At 48.9% G+C, this 13,681-nt stretch overlaps 1 pseudogene; it reads right to left on the bottom strand.

Moving 5' to 3' along the window:
• Positions 1 to 13,681, bottom strand: part of LOC129329149 (zinc finger protein 420-like) — a 37,507-nt pseudogene that overhangs the window by 11,967 nt on the left and 11,859 nt on the right.

Below are 13,681 nucleotides of genomic sequence, written 5' to 3'. Positions count from 1 at the left end.
AGCCAACCAAACTGGCAGGAAAATCCCCAGGGCCATCTAAAAACCAGTTGGATCCACCCAGCGACAGGGGCAGATTACCTTATCTCCTGCCCCTGCACAGTTTTGGTGTCCCTGTAGGCCTAAGGCCCAGCCAGTGGTGATCTGCCAACGAGAGGGGGGCCGTCTTCAACCCCCCACCTTCAGATCACCTTCCCCCTGCCCAGAGCAAGACACCAGATCCAGAGTCTGCCCTGTGCAGGATGTGGGGCCTCTTATTACCTGAGACAGGCCTCTGGTTGTCATGGAAGTCAAGAAATACTGAACTGCAACCAACAGGGGTGACTCGGCCTGGAGGCCTAAGTCCCCCAGAGCAACCAGCCTCAGTTACTATGAAGTAAGATCTCCTCGAGGCTTATAATTTTATTGCCCTTCTCTTTAGCCCCATTTTTAACATTATTTGTGTTAATTGTCAGTTTTTGAGTGTGGAGGAAGCTTTCATCTCAACACCCTTCCTGCTGACACCAGAAAGGAGGTGAGCCGTAGATGTTTTAATCATGTTTTCTCCCATACATCTAGTGGATTCTCACGACATTACCAAGGATGAATTATAAACCCATGTCACCCTTTCACGAGTGTAATATAACTGGAGACAGAGGATGGCCTAAATAACTGCTCTTTCAATTATTTTGCACGGATCTTAAATTGATTCTTTTGCTTCCCCAAATAGACACTTCTAAACTGAGAAGCTGGAGTGAGCATCTTTCCCACACTGGCCCAGGGAAGCGGCAATAAAAGCAGCCCACCTACCCTTAAGAAGGACAACCAGTAGGAATGAAGACCCCTCTGATCTTACCCAGAAAAGCTGCTCCTTGGTGATTTTGCTGTGTGATCTTTTCGTGCGCCTGAAACAGAAATGGGGGTCCAAAAAGGGGAGACTGTTGAGAAAGGGGAAAAAAAGCATGGGGTGGCCTTCTAAAAATGTTGGGGCAGTCTGTACAGATGTTGAGGTTATCTTTGATTATATCTTGTGCCCCACGTATTACCCAGGTGTGTCCCTCTCACCTGCTGGTCCTGACTCTTGGTACCTGCCTGGCTCAGGAGGAAGCCTTCTGCCAGGGCCACCGCCTGGGAACTGGTCTCCGGACCGCATTCCCTGACCCAGCTCTCCATCTCTGGGGGCAGGACGGCCAGGAGTTGCTCCAAGACCACCAGGTCCAGGATCTCCTTCTTGCTGTGGCCTTCTGGCTTCAGCCACTGGTGGCAAAGATGGTGGAGGCGGCTGCAGACCTCTCGGGGCCCTTCGGCCTCCTGGTAGCGGAAGTGCCTGAATTGCCGGCGCTGCACATCTGAAGTGGGAAAATCCTCTCCCGGGCCCTTCTGCACTCTTCCTTCCCACAGTTCCCTTCTGCTCCCAGCCTCGGTGGCACAAGGGCCTCTTCTTGCTTCTGGACCATCTGATCCCGGCTCTTCCCTCATGCTCTCTTGCTCTCCAGCCTCCACCCGGACCAGCTGATCGCCTTCCTCCTCTGCTGGATTCTTCTGTAAAGGTAAGTGCCAGATTGATGACCTCCTGCAAAGAAAGGACATTTGCTGGAAATGTGTATCTGGACACCTGCCCCTAAAGAGGTGACCCACGACTCAAGAAAGCTGATGGAGCAACCCAGAATCAAGGGTGTCCCTATAGAAGAAGCAGGATGGAGCAAGTGAAGAGGAGCTTCATCACAGCAAGCAGAAAGGCTCTACTCTGCTCAATAAAAGCAAGGCTAAACTAGGAACTAAAGATTCTTGCAGCATTCAGAAACCAGAGAACATTATGGGGTGTCAAGAGCGGTGTGCCTATTTGCAAAGTACTTGTGAAGTTAGAAAGAGTGGCCCAGAAGCAGGATGGCGCAACTGGAGCAGGTTCCAACAGCAGTTTGACTTCTTCACGGAAGCCAGCAGAGCTGTGGAGGAGGCAGAGAAGAGGCCAGGGACCCTAATCTGGAACCTGGAAGGGCCCAATCCACTGATTTATTTTATATCTTTCCACTAACTGTGCATATGAAAGTAAGTGTGATTCATTGATATTCAATGATCTATATTTTCATACTGCTGGAGTTTTAATTCATAGCTTTTCATCTTTCATTACAATGTGCTTTTAAGCTGCCTCGGTCAGGTTCTTTGACATACAGGAAAGCAAAGCCAGGCAGAGATCTTGTGAGTTCTGTGACTGATTCGAGAAACGGAAGTCCAAGAAAGGGCATCCCAGGGCTTGCTGACTCATTAAGAGGGCATCGGATGGCCGCAGGTGCCCATGAACTCAAGAGGAGGGGGCCGATTTCCAAAGTGTGCCAGGCTGGGGAACTCACCCATAAAACAGCAAATTTGTGGGCAAGAAACCATTGTGCTGAATCTGGAGGTAGAATTGGACCTTGAGTACAGAACAGTGTGAAGAGGGGAACCCTCCAAAAATCCAAGTTTGCTATTCCAAAACTGCAAGAAAAAAACAGGAAGGGCCTGTGGGATCAGGACGGCACTACAGCAACGCCAGGCTTCGGAAAAGAATTATGGGTCTGCCTCTCCCCCTATGTCCCTCCATCTGAACAGGGCCTTCTGCAGGGGCCATCCTGAAAAGGAGCCAAATCAACACCTCTCCACACAGGTGCCTTCTCTGTGGTGGCCCCACATTCTGGAATGGCCTGATTGAGGTGGTCAGGAAAGCCCCCACTTGCACGGCTTTCCACAAACTATGCAAGACTGAATAATTCAGGATGGCTTTTTACCAAGATTACAGGGCTGTGTCATAAGCAGAGAGATGCTCTGGGAAAGGCTGGGACTATAGACAATTCTACTGGGTGCTGTCTACTGGTGGTGATAGGTTTCCGTATTGATTAATACATTCATGTCAAACGACATAGGTTTTGTTTCAGCAGGATTTCGTCATTATGTTCTGACTGATGCTTGCTTTCAGATGTCTGCAATCCCACCCGGTTGTATTATTTATTGGATGCCCCAGTTATTGATCGTATTGGCTCATGCTGTGCAATCCACCTTGAGCCTCAGTGAGAAAGATGGACTATAAATAACGTCAGTAAGATTAAAATAACAGACGCCAAAAGAGAGGCCTCTTTGCTAGAGTTTGCAGACAGCAGCAGGCTGCAAAGAAAATATGCCGGAAGGGGCCTGCCTTGTTCCTGGAAGAACTCAGCTCCATCCCCGGAGAAGAGGAGCTTCCAGAGAGCAGCAGAAAAGCCCTTTGGCTCAATGGAGCCCTCTGGTCGATCAGGCCAAAAGCAGGGAGGCGCTTTGCAAAGGAAAGATGATTGCATTCCTTACCTCTTTTGCAAAAAGTCCTCAGGCTCTGCCGCCTCTCCCCTTCGCCCAACCACTCAGCAGCCACACAACTGGGGCCCTGGGACAGGAAATGACTGTCCCAGTCAGGTGGCCTCCCTTCTTCTGGCCTCTCTAGGAATAAAGACTCCCTCCCTTTAACCCTTAAATGGACTCTCCAGAAAGCAAAAAAGCCCCATTTCTGGCTTCGCCCCGCCAGAGGGTGCATTTTACCACTGAAACAAAATCAAACCACTTTTTATATTGCAGAAAATCTCTTAGCCTGTAGGCATCGCCATAACAATCGTGCATCCACCACTTTGGGGTGCTGCCACAGCACAAAAACATGAATGCCAGGCACAGATCCGTAGGGATGCTCAGTGTTTTCACATCGGCAACGGGGGAGGGGGACCGAGGGGGCACCGGGGGGGGGTCCCCCAGACTCACCATCAAATCACATACCATGTCCATAGTTTTACACAAATGGTGCCCTTTTGCCCTTACCCAAACTCTTCAGATCAAATGGAGGAGACAGACAAGCGCTTCTTTTCAATGACTGTATTGAATATTGCAATATGGGTACCCAGCTTTCAAAGGAGCCCTAAGAGCACCAGAGAACAAGCAATTTTTAAAGACATTTTTCAAGTACAAAAGGGACTACCTGCTGAACCACTTGCAATTGGTCCTTTCCATACATTTGATCTCTGTAGTTGTTTTGATTGGCTACGGACTCAGTTCTTTCAGCTAATCTCGCGATTTTGCATCTATCAATGTAACTTTCTATTCCCCTTATTTGGTCACTAATCCTTTGCTGACTTTGAATTTCTCACTTGTGCGGACTCCCAAACCTTAGAATCAAAAGTTATGGATACAGTGGCTGTACTTTTCTTGTTGAATCTATTTCTCCCTTCTCCTGAGACAGCAGCTCAAAGAATGTGGCCTTATCTTAAGTTTCCTAAGCAACTGAGAAATGAGAAACCTTTTCGGCCTTGGTTATGCTCTCTCTCTCTCTCTCTGAGAACAGCTTTCAGCAAAAATTTGAACAATGAGTAAGAAAAAGAGAAGGGGGGGTTTGCAAAAAGCCACTTTGCACTATTAATTCATTCTAAGAATATACATGTATAAAGCATGGAATTCTATGAAACCTTTAAAAGAAAAAGAATATTAAAAATCTTAACTCTACAATAGCCACAGAGCACAGCACAAAAATTACACACTCAACGCTTCATGGCACTGCCGTGGTGCAAAAATGTGATCCCAAAGCACGGATGGCCACGGATAACAATGTTTTCTATATGTGGTTACTGAAAACTTACTATTGAATCACATGTCATGTCCATAGCCACAGACTGGACCAGAAAAATCACTCATCTCCCACTTTGGGGCACTGTAAGAGCGCAAATATTTAATTCCAAAGGGAGACTCTGATGAGTTTGGGGGAAACCCCTGTAAAAATCCTGGGGGGGGTGAGGATGCATGAGGCTCCGTGCCTTGGACCCATGTTTTTGCTCAATTGTTGTGCCACAAAACAGTGGATATTTGATTTTTGTGGTGCTTCCTCTTGACCACGGTACAAGGTACAGGATCATGGTGGTATGGTTTAGTTTCAGTGAAAAAATAATGCGATTTCAGGAGGACCCATGCCTAGGAGTTATGTCTTTCCCCACCCCTTGAGGAGAGGCCATGAGGGGGGAGGCCCTGAGGGGCTGCAATGGCACTGCCTGGCTCCAGATGGTGTGTGGGGGGGACTCCATTCCTGGACTGGGCAGCCCCACAATGTCCCTTTGTATCATGGGAAACCTCCTCCCCACACATAGACATCTAGCCCTGCAGGGAGTCTCTGCTGGTGGGAATCAGGCCAGAGACTGGCGTCTTCCAGGCATGCTGGATGGGGGCCTGGTCTCTTTCTTTCAGTCTGCACCTGGTGCTGCTGACCCTGAAAAAATCCTGCCACTCTGGTTCATAATCTCAGGGGAGGGGGGAGATTATGAACCAGAGATTATGAACCAGATTATGAACCACTTCCCACTCCCCTCTAAACCATGTATATCCCACTGGATACAAAAGGATGCCTTAGGTCTTTGGGCCTGAGGCTTTGACGAAGCTTTGGCCTGTTTGGGGGGGAATGGCCTAGAGACCTGCCTCCCTCCTCCACACCACAGAGTCAAGTCTTTCTCCTTGCACTCGAACTCACTTCCAGCCTCCACTGACACAGGACCCGGAGTCTTCTGTGGCGGCCTGGGCTCTCTGGGTCACCCTAAAACAGAGCCCAGGCCAGGACGACCCCTGATCCTCAGAGGGCACAGCAGGGATTCGGGAACAGGCCAGCCCTACAACATCCAGTGGAGCCGGCAGGCTAAGTCAACAGGGATGGATGGGGCCAGCCGCCCTTTCTGTCCACACCCCGTGCTATGCTTAAAGGCCCCATCAGCCTACACGGAAGGGGGATCTTAGCACACAGGCCAGCCGTGGCCCTTCTGTCATCCATGCCTGACTCCCGAGTCTCGCCTCAGAGCACTGCCCCAGCAATGCAGAAGGGGGCAGGGAGAAAGAGGGGGGTTGGAGGGGAGGGGGCATCCTGAGCAGCCCTCATCCTGAGGGAAGCAAGAGAGAGAGAGCCCCCGGGGAGAAAGATGGGGCAGGACAACCAAGTCTGAACTTCTGCCGTCACAGCTCTCTGGAGCTCTCTCAGCCCCACCCACCACACAGGGTGTTTTGTTGTCGGGGTAATGACGACAACTTAATGCTCTGAGTGGGCATTAAGTTGTCCTGGAGGGCAGTGTATAAATCAAATGTTATCATTCCTGTCAGGGCTCAGCACGAGGGGCACCCCTGGAGGGCCCAATATTGAACAGCCACCTGCCTGGGGAGGTAAGGAGAACTTTCTTCCGGGATTGCAGCCCCTGCTGAGCTGGGCCCTGGGGCCACGGCTCGGCCTCTCCAGCTCATTTTAAAACAGAACCAGGCCAAGAGGGCCCCGCTTTGAGCCAGGTATGTTACATTCAGCAGCTTCCGAACCGTCTCCCTCAACCCAGGCGGGAACAGGCTGCGGAGAGCTGGTTTGCAACAGCAGAGGAGGCCTCCCTGCAGCCTGCTAGGACAGGGCAATCCAGCCAACGGCTCCCTTGTTCCATACCGACATGGAAGAGGTCCAAAGCAGATGCTGCGGGGGCTGTTCCGGGAGATGCCCACTGCTCTGCATCTGGTGGGACTCATCCATGTAAGCATGTGGGGAAGAGGCGATCCTCAGGGGTGCAGGATCCCCGTTGGCCGTCTTCCTCCACTGGACCCTTTGGAACTCATGACTTGCCCCAGCCGTTGCACCAGGCAGGGTTTTCTGGGAGCGCCTCCTGTTCTCTACTGGAATCTCAGGGCTGGTTTCTAGCACAGTCAAACCCTCTGGGGACAGAATTGCTGTGAGGCGCAGGCGGACAAATGTATCTTGCATGGCGGACCCATCGTGAAAAATCCCTCGGTAGAGAAGACAAGTTTCTTGCACAGGAGGGTTCGGTGTCAGCTCCACCTGGTGAGTTCCCTGCTTGCTTCTTTCCAAAGATACTTTGAGGACTTCCCCCTGCAGCATCTTACCAGTCACGCCAGCCCTTTGGGGTAGTTCAGGCTGAGAAATAATGGCTGCCCAAGTTTCCAAGGGAGCCTCTGGGCCAGGTGAGACAGACTCTAAGAGAGGTTCCCAAGAGGTCTCTTGCTCAGCCTGCAGTTCGGATCTGAAAGACAGCTAAGCCATCAGCTCCACCCAGAACATGGAACTAGTAACAATACAGAAGCAGAACCCGAAGAGTCACATGTGCTCCACCCCACCCAGAGACCATTACAATCCCTCCTACATTGATATTTAGGAAGGCACATTCTCTCAAACAAGCAGGTTTCTCAGGAGCTGCCTCTCCCCACCTGGCCCCTGCTCTCCTCTCCCCACCACTCGGTCAACCCAGGCTCAATGAATCCCCGTGCAAAGGGAAGGTACCCAAGTTCTGCCCTCTCTGTTAGCAGTTACACCCCCTCCTTCATGCCAAGAAGTGCCCAGGACTTCTGGCAAGAGGATTAGGAATGGAGCAGGTGGCAATGCCTGCCCCCGCCTCAACTCAGCTGGTATTAGGAGCAGAGCAGGTGGCAATGCCCATCCCTTTCAGCCAGCTGGGATTAGGAGTGGAGGAGGTGGCAATGCCCACCCCGGCAATTCCCACCCCCTGCCTTAACCCGGCTGGTATTAGGAGTGGAGCACGTAGCAGTGCCCACCCCCTGCCGTAATGGAGCTGGTATTAGGAGTGGAGGAGGTGGCAATGCCCACCCCCCATCACCCAGCTGAGATCAGGAATAGCAGATTGCAATGCCTGCCCCCCTTCAACCTGCCAAAATCAGGAGCAGAGCAAGTGGCAATGCCTGCACACTCTTCACCCATCTGGTATTAGGATGGGAGTAGGTGGCAATGCTCACCCCTCTCCTTAACACAGCTATTAGGAGCAGAGCAGATTGCAATGCCCACCCCCTGCCTTAACCTAGCTGGTATAAGGAGTAGAGCAGCCAGCAAAGCCCGCCTCCTCTTCACCCAGCTGGGATCAGGAAAAGATGGAGATGCCTACCCCCGCCTTAACCCAGCTAGGATAGGCACAGAGGAGGTGGAAATGCCCACACACACCTGAACTCAGCTGGTATTAGCAGTGGAGGAGGTGGCAATGGCCACCACCCGCCATAACCCAGGTGGTATTAGGAGCAGAGCAAGTGGAAATGCCTGCCCCCCTCACCCAGATGGGATCAGAAGCAGAGCAGGCGGCAGCACCCATCCCAGTCATCACTCACTTGGGATTAGTAGTGGTGCAAGTGGCAATGCCCATGCCATGCTTTCACCTAGCTGGGATCAGGCACATAGCAGGAGGCAATGCTCTTCTTCCCTTTTTCCAGCCAGGATATGGAGCAGAGCGGGTGGCAATGCCCACCGCTGCCTTAAGCCAGCTAGTAGTAGGAGTGGATCAGGTGGCAATGCCCACCCTCCACCTTAACACAGCTGGTATTAGGAGTGGAGCAGGTGGAAATGCCCGCTCCCACTTTAACACAGCTGGTATTACGAGTGGAACAGATGGCAATACCCACCCTCACTTCCACCAGCTGCGTTCAGAGACAAAACATGTGGCAATACCTGCTCTCCCACCATAACCCAGTTGGGATCAGGAGTGGAGGAGGTGGCAATGCCCGCCTCGCACCTTCACCTGGCTGGGATCAGGCGCAGATCAGGAGGCAATGCTCTTTTTCCCTTCTCCCAGCCGGGATAAGGAGCAGAGCAGGTGGCAATGCTCAGTCCCTTCAACTTACCAGAACAAGGCACTGAGCAGGTGGCCATACCCACCCCCTTCACCCTCTTTAATCAGGCGTGGAGCAGGAGGCAATGCCGGTTTCCCCTTTACCCATCTGCGATCAGGAGTGGAGCAGGTGGCAATGCCCACCCCTCTTTACCTGGCCTGTATCAGGCATGGAGCATGGAGCAAAGCCCACCCACCCGTCATGTGGCTAAGATCACATGTGGAGCAGGCGGCAATACCCACCCCGCTCCTTCACCAGTGAGGATCAGTGACAGAGGAGGGAATGCCTGCCTATCCACCCTCCCCTTTCTAGAGCCCGTTGTATTTTTTGCCACAACAGGCTTTGTTGCCAGTAAATGTAATAAATCTGTAAAGGCTCTGTCCACCGGTGGCAGGCATAATGCCTGAGAGAATAAAGCTAGGAGCCTCAACAGGGCTACTGGCTTCTGGGTGAACATGGGAGCTACAGTGCAAAAGGAGAAAGGATGTTGAATGTCAGGAAGACGGGGCCAGAGCCGTATTTTAGACCAACCCTGATTGGAAGAAGGGGGAAAGTATTTGACGCTTCATGGGAAAGAAGCAGAGGGGCAGAGATAAAAGGGTCCTCAGGCAGGTGGAAAAAAGGAGCAAGAATTCCATAAGAGCAGCTAGAAGTGCTTTCTTCCGAGGAAGTGTCATGGCCCCCTCCAACTAGCTCAGACACCAGATACCCATGGGGCAAAGTAGCAGGATACCTTCTCCTCTCCTTGGGGGTTCTTTTCATTAAGGTTCCTGGAGTGCTCTATTTTTGCAGAAAATCCAGGAGGCCCCAGAATGGATCTTCTAGCTCAAGTGTTCCCTTACATGTTTTCCATTCCTGCTCTTCTGGGTATGGATTGGGACTTGTTTGGTGAACTAGAGAACCAAAATTCTCCACTAAATGGTAACTTCAAACAGCCCCCCCCAAATGATGCCCTACAGAAGAGGATTGCGGAGCCTGCGATACTCCCGCAGTATATAACATCTACAAGAGGGATGAGCAACCGAGTGCATGGACTGGTTATAGAGGTCGAAGGGTTTCTTTCAGGGGTGGAAGGAATAATCCAGATATTTTGTACTGAAAGATAACTTCTCCCTCAAACAGTTTTATGTAATGGACACTCTTTGAGTTCTTTGAAGACATTCCCTTTAAAGAATAAATCTGAGTTTAACAGTTCAAATCATTACTAGGGGTGTGCAAAACTAAATAAACGAGCTGGAAACCATTGTTTCCTTTCGTTAAAGCAGCTTCCAGAACTGTGAACCAAATAATGGAAACAAATTTATAATGACACCCTCCCACTCAAAAGTTTGTGTGTTTCGTTTCCATTTGGTTGTTACATCGCAGAAGGAGCAATATCTTGTTTTTCTCAACAGCATTTCGGATCTCAAGGGGAGCGAGACAATCTCTTATTAATTAACTCTGTAGGCAGGAAGGAGGCATGTGCGCAATGCTCTTGAGTGCATCCTTTTTTCCCCTGTGGTTCCCTGGGCAGTGGTATTGGCTCCCTGTCTATCAGGTGAATCCTCGAAAGGAGAGACCCCACATATCAGCTTTGGAAAGGTTTAGAAAGGGGAATATACAGACTTCAACCACAGGCTGCAATTCTGTAGATACTTTCCTGGGAGAAAGCACTGTTGAATCACATGGCACTTACATCTGAGTAGACCTGTTTAGAATTGTTTCCTCTCCATCCTGCAAGTCAGTTGCCTGCACTGCCCTTTCAAAAACCAACCCACACCAAAAGGAAAACTTATGGAGAAAACACAGGTCTTTTTAGGCATCTTTTTAGGGCAGGATCCAGGCAATCAAGTTGCTTGCCTGCCTGCCGGCACTTGGGCAACAGAGATTTGTGGTAATTCAGTTTATTTATTAACATTATTTATAGACTGCCTTTCTCATTTAGACTCAAAGCGGATTACATAGTGTGGGATTAGTACAGTCAGTATCAGGAACATTTTCATATAGCATCAAGGACATTTCTATACAGTGTTAAGGACATTTCCAAAACCATCATAGGATTTTACAAAGACGTAGCATTAGTAAGGATCCAATACAGAGTTGAAGAACTGAAAAATTGCAAAGCACCAACAGGCAACAGCATGATTTATTTACATCAGAGAAAAAAAAGTGAAAATAAAACAAGATAGTTTTTTATGTACCAGCCTGTTTCCCACCATCACCACCTGCTGATTCTCATCTTCTTCAGGGTGTTGGTGTTGTTGTGTGTGTATAGTATAACTCAGAAAAACCTCAGTGGATTGATGGTTTAGAGGGAAGACTGTGTTCTAGCACTAAAAACAGCTGTCCCAAAGAGCCTGGAAGTGCTTATTCCAAAGAATGGGGCTGAAACTCATGATAATAAAAAACCACTAAGCTTGAATTTGATCCAAGCAGGCAACGCCCATCCTAAAAAATACAGTAATGGTGCATAGCTCCTTCAGAAAACCCAGATCCAAAACTGAAACAACAACGTTTTCAATACGTAACACCTAATCATTACAATTCATGTCTTTACAGAGGATGCCGTTCGCTTGGGGAGAACTGGTCTCTGTGGTATGGAGGTGTAATTCCGGGAGACTTCCAGGCTCTGCACGGAAGATGGCATCCCCTAGGTGACTCACCTGTGTGGGCGGGTACCAGATGGTTGCTGAGATCACAGCCCTCTGATGTGGCTGCACAGTCACTGGGTCTTTCCTCCCTGTGTCAAGCTTGCTAGGGACATACTCCACGCATTTATATGGTTTCTCCCCTGTATGAATCGTTTGGTGGGAATTAAGGTTTCCTCTTGTACTGAAGCATTTTCCACACTCTAGACATTTATATGGTTCCTCTCCTGTGTGGATTCTTTGGTGAGAATAAAGGTTTCCCGTCCGATTGAACCTTTTCCCACACTCCAGACATTTGTATGGTTTTTCTCCAGTGTGAATCCTTTGATGGACACCAAGTGTTCCCATCTGATTGAAACTTTTCCCACACTCCAGGCATTTGTATGGTTCCTCTCCAGTGTGAATTCTTCGGTGGGAATAAAGGTTTCCTGTCTGATTGAAACTTTTCCCACACTCCAGACATTTGTATGGTTTTTCTCCAGTGTGAATCCTTTGATGGACAGTAAGTGTTCCCATCTGATTGAAACTTTTCCCACACTCTGGACATTTGTACGGTTTCTCTCCAGTATGAATCCTTTGATGGACAGTAAGTGTTACCATCTGATTGAAACTTTTCCCACACTCCAGGCATTTATATGGTTTTTCTCCAGTGTGAATCATTTGATGGACAGTAAGTTTTGCTATGTGATTGAAGCTTTTCCCACACTCCAGGCATTTATATGGTTTCTCCCTAGTGTGAATCCTTTGATGGACAGTAAGTTTTCCTTTCTGATTGAAACTTTTCCCACACTCCAGGCATGTATATGGCTTCTCCCCTGTGTGAATTCTTTGGTGGACAGTAAGATCTTTACTCCGACTGAAGCTTTTCCCACACTCCAGGCATTTATATGGTTTCTTGCCTGTATGAAAACTTTTGTGGTAAGAAAGGCTTCCACTATGACTGAAGCTTTTCCCACACTCCAAGCATTTATATGGTTTCTCTCCTGAGTGCATTCTTTGATGGGAATTTAGGCTGCCACTCTGAGAGAAGCTTTTTCCACACTCAAGGCATTTATATGGTTTCTCCCCAGTGTGAATTCTTTGATGGTCAGAAAGTTTTCCTATCTGATTGAAACTTTTCCCACACTCGAGGCATTTGTATGGTTTCTCCCCTGTGTGAATCCTTTTGTGGTAAGAAAGGCTTCCATTATGACTGAAGCTTTTCCCACACTCTAAGCATTTATATGGTTTCTCTCCTGTGTGAATTCTTTGATGGACAGTAACATCTCTACTCCGACAGAAGCTTTTTTCACAATCCACGCATTTATATGGTTTCTCCCCAGTGTGAATTCTTTGATGTTCAGAAAGTTTTCCTATCCGATCGAAACTTTTCCCACACTCCAGGCATTTGTATGGTTTCTCTCCTGTGTGAATCCTTTGATGGGAATTAAGGCGCCCACTCTGACGGAAGCTTCTTCCACACTCCAGGCACTGATATTTTTTCTTTTTGTTATACATCCTTCCTTGATTAATAATATCTGAATTGCAAGGAAAAATATCCCTGCTTGCAGTGAGCTCATTCTTATTCTCTCCTTTGTATATTTTTTCCAGTATAGAGTCACCCCCATCTACAAGTCCAGAAGCGTTCCTCCCTCTATGAGGATCTTTTCCCTCCTCCTTTATTGGGGCATCACAATATTCAGGCTTCTCCTTCACATATGAATACGGATCCTCTTTCTCCATCACTGGATGCCTTTTCCTTTCATTTGGTGACTCCCATACACCGCCTGCAGAAAGGAAGAGAAACCTCATGTGGTGTAAAGTTTATGAATGCTGAGATATTAATCTCCCACAGTCAGCAGCCATTTCTGCCCCTAACCTTCTCATTTCCTTCTAAGTTCCAAGCCAAGTAACCCAAGATGACAAAAGAAAGCTCATGTGCAATGGAGATCTTCAATTTTAAACTGAACCAGTTGTTTTATCTGTTTCTGCCAGGGTGGATTTACAAAGGGGAGTAATGGGAGATAAGGGCTTGGTGGGAGGTAAAGGCACCCTTTAAGTGAGGGAGAGCCATTTGTACACATGGCAGAAGCCAGATGGAGGAAAAGGTAATCCAACGTTAAGAAGAAACCTGAGTTATCTCTGTCTCTCTAACACCACATAGGTAAGTTTTCAAAAGAAAAGAGGGTATGATTTTACCTTTTTCCTTTTCTCTGTACTCAGATCTCCTGGTGGATGGCCCAGTGGTAGCAGGGTGGCAGAGGAGAGCTGCATGGTGCCCCCAGACACTGGCACCTTCGGCAATGGCCGAGGGCCACTAAGTGAATGTGCCACCCCAGTGCTTGCTGATTCTTCTTCCAACATGTACCTGCCCACTGAGAGGTTGCAATTCTCATTTGAACTGGCTGGTAGCCTTAAAGTGCCAACCCCAGGTGTCAAAGGGAAGGAGAGGGAAAGGCCAGAGAGGGAAGAAC

Source organism: Eublepharis macularius, chromosome 4 (assembly GCF_028583425.1).
Source record: "Eublepharis macularius isolate TG4126 chromosome 4, MPM_Emac_v1.0, whole genome shotgun sequence".
Lineage (NCBI taxonomy): Eukaryota > Metazoa > Chordata > Lepidosauria > Squamata > Eublepharidae > Eublepharis > Eublepharis macularius.
This window is presented reverse-complemented; position numbering and strand designations above follow the sequence as displayed.